This window comes from Pteropus alecto, unplaced genomic scaffold, assembly GCF_000325575.1.
Source record: "Pteropus alecto unplaced genomic scaffold, ASM32557v1 scaffold76, whole genome shotgun sequence".
Classification (NCBI taxonomy): domain Eukaryota; kingdom Metazoa; phylum Chordata; class Mammalia; order Chiroptera; family Pteropodidae; genus Pteropus; species Pteropus alecto.
This window is the reverse complement of record NW_006443138.1, coordinates 21,603,444-21,609,162: the sequence shown is the minus strand read 5'-3', so window position 1 is coordinate 21,609,162 and position 5,719 is coordinate 21,603,444.

Here is a 5,719-nt window from a genome sequence, read left to right as displayed (position 1 = left end):
CTGGGGTGAATCATGAAGGCTATTCTAAGGCTGCAGGACTCTTCCCTGCTTTTCCTTTACTCAAACCCAAGAAATAACTTTGCTGTGGAAAATCACTAAGCCAAGCTGACTAATTCAGAATTCAGAAACCTTAAGCAGGCACTCAAGACTGCTCGGGATTCCTATTAAATTTCTTCATCTCTACGAGATGACTGTACAATATTGTCTCATTTTTCCTCAAACTTCCCACACATCTTCCTCCACTGATGACCCAGACTCACACTTCATTGAGAAAATAGAAGTCATTGAAAATGAACTCACTCATATTCCTACCACAAAACTAGCCAATCTGGTGCATCCGCATCCAAATTCTCTTTCCTCCACAATGAAGAAAGTGTCTCTTCCTGCAAAAAGGAATATTTCTCTGATTTTGCTCTGTATCTCATTACCCTTTGGATTATCAAAGACTTAGCTCCTTGAATTGTTCATACTTTCTCTCAGCAGTAACATCTCACTGTTCATGTAATCATTTCCATCATCATACAAACATGCTCTAAGACTTATTTTTTCACAAAACCGTTTATACTGTTTCAGTTCCTGCTTCATTTTTCTGTTCTCCTTTATAACCGAATTCCTGAATGTCCAAATAAACTGCTTCTACCTCCTCATTTTGCTGCCACTGTTCAACCCAGTCCAATGTGCTTCTGTCCCTCCTCCACCTGGAACCTTCTTTGGGAAAGCCAGCAGCACCTTCAGGTTGACAAATCTAATTGACTTCTTCCTCACTCATCTTACTGTGCTTCTCAGTAATATTTGTCAGAGTTGATACTCTACTTGTTTGAAGCATACTTATCTCTTGGCTTCCAGGATTATTTTCTTAATTTCCTTTTACTTCCTGATCTCCTTTGCTGGGTCCTGTTCTTCAGTGTTGGCATTTCTCAGAGCTTGTTCTAGATCTTTACCTTGACTTTTGTCTAAATTCTCTCCTTACTTACATCATCCATTTCTACCGTTTTAGATTTTATGGGAGTTCTGATATTTCCTCTGAGCTCTTGACAACCATAGTATGTTCTCTGTTTCTATGGATTTATTTATTTTGTATATTTTACATAAATGGAATCATACAGTGATCTTTTGTGTCTGACTTCTTTCACCTAGCATAATATTTGGAGGTTTGTCTATGTTGCAGGATATTTCAGTATTTGATTCCTTTTTATGACTAGACAATATTCTATTGTGTGTATGTACCACAAGTTTGGCCATTTATCCATTGATGGACATTTGTGTTGTTGACACCTTTTGGCTATTTTTACTAGTAAGATCCATTCTTGATCTACTTTCTCCTCACTTTTATATCTACTCCATTAGGACATCCAATTTATTCATGCCCGGACTCTTTTTTTTTTTTTTTTTTAGGCGGCAACTCTTGGTTGACCTCATGGGTTGCAAGGACATTGCCAGCTTACAATCTCTTATTTTTTATTTTTTATGCCTACAGCACTTGGTCTCCTAGGTGGTCTCCCATCCAAGTACTTATAAGACCCGACCCTGCTTAGCTTCCGAGATCACACAGGATCACACTTGTTCAGGGTAGCATGGCCATAGACTGCCCAGACTATATCTTGATCCATCTTCTTCTCTCCATCTCCACTTCTGCCCTCCTGTTTCAGGTCTTCAGAACTTCTAGCCTATATTACTAAATATGCTTTCCCATTGTATCCTCCTGCTTTTACTTCTTGTGTTCTATTCTTTATCCACACAGCAGCAAGAGCAATAACCTTTAAAAAAGTGAAAATTATTTATATATTGTATTACTATACAATATATAAATAGACTGGGTGGCTTAAAAACAACATAAATTTATTTCTCACAGCTCTGAAGGCTGGGAGTTTGAGATCAGGGTGTCGGCGTGGTTGGGTTCTGGAGAGAATCCTCCCTTGGGGAGCAGATGGTTATCTTCTCATTGTATCCTCACAGGAGGGGGAGGGGAAGAGAACTCCGTGGGGTCCCTTTTAAAAGGGCACTAGTCCCATTCATGAGGGCTCCACTATCATGACCTGACTAGCTCCCAAAGTACTTACCACCTAATATCATCACGTCAAATTTCAATTAGAATTTTGGGGGATACAAACATTCCATCCATTGTGTGTGTGAATATAGATAATATGTAACAGTGTTATGTATATAACTAACATTTATTGAGTACTTACTATGTCTTAGTCACTGTTCTATGGGTTTCCCATGAAATAATTCATTTAAACCTCAGAATAATGGAGTAAATACTATTATTATTGCTCTTTGCAGACGAAGAAACAAAGTAATTTGCTCAAGTTCACCCAGCTATCGCATGACTGAACCAAGATTTAATCTCAGTAATCTGTCTCATGAGCCTATCCTCTGATGGTTATGCTAGATTTTCTTTATCACGTCATGTTTTTCTGCTTCTAAAAGCTGTTTGGATGGTCTCCTACTCTACTGACAATATGAATCATAACCTAATGTATGAGCTGGCCTTTGACTATTTCTCTAACTTTATCTTGCCACTCTCCCTATTACTCACTCTTCTTTAGTAACATCTTCGCTCAGGCCCTTCATCACACTCAGCTGTCTCCTGCCTTCAGACCTATGCACATCCTTTCCCTCATCCCAAAACATTCATTCCTCTATCCAGCCTTCAGATCTCTGCTTAAAGGCAACTCCTGTAGTTTCCTGTGTCTGCAATAAGGACCCTCCCTTTGTGATTCTCTCATCTTTTGTTTTCTTAGAGCTATTATTTCAATTTGTAATTATGTTCTTTCTTTTTCTTTTTTTCTTTTTGTTAATTTGTTTGTGAAACCTCTAGAATACAAGCCTCTTGAGGTCAAGGACTATATATGTTTGTCCCGGTCAGAATTATATCCCCTCAGTTTTTCAGTTTCTGGTACAGATTGGAGGAATAAATGAATGAGTCTGATTCTACTTTATTAGGGAAAAATGAATTGAATTACCTAGAATTTTAATTTGATCTTTTCATAGCTTTTGTATACCTCCTCTCTGCCTTCTCACTGCCTCCTCAGTGGAGGGAAGGAAAAGGAACTACCCTCAGTTCCAGATATTGCTAAATAATTGTCAACTTCCTCACCCTGGGCAGGCATCGGTTGAATTCCTCACTTGATCCCAGGGAATATTAAGCAGAACTTGTCCAAATAAAATACAGTCCAGCAACATCTGGTCTCTTTGCGGTGTGTTTTGAGTCTTGCTTGGTTGATGGCTCCTTGTTTTCCCTCCCCATCCCTATTTGGAGTTATTAGAGTAGACACCTGGCACATTGGTCAGGCAGTACAGCTTTACCTTATAATCAGCCCATCATGGAGATGAAAATAATACCATGTCACAGTATGGCAATTGAAGACTGCAGGAAGCAAGACAATACCCAGCCTATGATGACAACCCACATTCTGCCAACACTATAGAAGACGAGTCTGCAAATTGCCCACTTCATGCTCTCCCACACGAGTGTTTTCCCAAAGAAATGCTCGCCTCTTAATTTTGAGAGAATGTCATTAGAGAGATAAAGAGGCAAACCTCTGTTAAGTGTCCTAATGTGTAGCTTTCCACTGCAAATTCATCTCAGAATTGTATAGCTTCTGTCCCTCAGGATAATCGGGAAGATGGAGGGCTCAGAAATCATGACAGCTATCATTCGTTAACTACTAACGGATTTATATGAAATTATAACCTTCTCACAAAGTAGAAATTAACTTTTTTCCTTGTGTCTGATGAGGAAACTAAAGTTTCAAGAATGTAGTCAACTTATCCTTTGCCATTTAACTAGTAAGTGGGAAAGCTAGAATTCTAACCCATGTGCGAATGACAATAAAGCTGTGGTGATACCTGGATGCCACACTGCATTCAAGATTAAGGACTATTAATTATAAATACCCTAAATACTCAATATGTTTTTGTAAAAATTAAACCTCAAAACTGGATATATTGTGTATCATTAGCAATAGTCTACTGTGTCTTTAAGACATTTTTGAGTTCTTTGTTAATAATTTTAATCATGATATTAATAGCATGTATTTATTGAGGACTTTCTCTGTCCCAGGTACTGTGCTATCAGTATTATCTTCTTTATCTTTATAAAAACTCTATGAGATGAATACTATGATTATCTTCATCCTATAGAAGAAAATACTGAGATTAAAGAGGTCAATTAGCTCAACCAACTGTAGAGTGGCGTAGGACAGAGAGCTGGAGTCATGCTCATCAGCACCATGTTAACTGGCCTTCCATGCATCTACTGTGATCATGCAGCTTTCCACTTGTTTCTAGAATTTGAGCAGATGTTATCTGCAGATTTTGGCAGAGTCAATACTGATGATTCTGCAACTTCTTGTCACAATACCAAGAACTAATTATACCTCTTCCTTAGGGCCATTTCAATGGCACTGACAAGTTGAAGACAGCAGGATTATGGATAATTTACCACAGTAATGGACTATATATACTGGATGTGGTGCATTGCACGAGAAGTAATTCATTGGCAAACAGAAAAGATATGGGAATCACGGACTCTTTTCTCAAGCAGTTTAGTGAGAAAATCGTGTAAATGTGGAAGGCCTAGTGAATAATTAAATTCTGAGAACTTAATTTCAAAGGAACATAGTACTGGTTTAATGTGTAAAGGTCTACTGAGTGCAAAAACACAGTACTCCAGGAGCTGGCACATGAGTTTTGATCAGGTGTCTGAAAATTGTAAGATACAGATTATTAGAGACGGAAGAAAAGTTGGAGAGGAAGCCAAGCGTAAATAAGAGCACAGATGCAGGATGTAGCAACTTGGTTGGCAAGCAATGGGCATGACTAGAACCGGAATCTGTGATGGGAAGCCAGGAAAAGGAAGAGAGCAGGTTTTTGGACAAGTTGGCATGACCTCAGAGTGCTCAGGGGAACTCTGTTCTTTAAATGACCCCAGGAATTGTTTGGGTGATCTTTTTTTGTCACTGTCTCTTTGTGTCACTCCTCAGCCTTTCTTTATGTGTTCTAAAACACAACATTTTCCTTCTCTTGTCTCATACCACTGGCTTATATTTAATCGACAGCCTTCATTGCCAACCACTAAATAATTATCTTCTAGGTATGCCTTCCCAGGTTCAAAGGAGCCTAGGCACAAAAATCGCTATACTTCTCAGGGAAATATCACGTATTATCAGCTAGACAATGTTCATTGGCACTTAAGCAGTCAACCAGCTTTCACTGAGCTCCTTGATGTGTAGGGTCTGGATATGGGCACTGCTCCTAAAATTGAAGTGTTTTATAAAAAGCACTCACGGTGATTCAGAAATTTTTTTTTTCCGTATAAAAAGAACAGAGTGAAATCTTTGAGCTTTGTTAAAAATGATAGAACTTGGAACTTTTTAGACAGACAGTGAATGTGGGTGGTAAGTAGGTTTTCAATGGTATTTGATTCATCAAATTTATTTTGCAATTATTCTGAGTTATTATTTTTGTCTTTAAAAGTAGAATATTTGGAATGAGAGAACACTTCCTTTATTTTTCATAATGTTTTCAGTTTCCTGAAAATAGAAATAATGAAGAAGAGCACAGAACAAATGACAATGCTTTGGATAATTCAAGACACGACTACTTTATAATGCCAAAGCAGCTGAATATATCTGCCCTCATGATGTGGGGCGGGGGGGGAGGGGGGGGCATTCAGCCCAGCAAGCATGGGCACCATTTTCATATTCAAATCTAG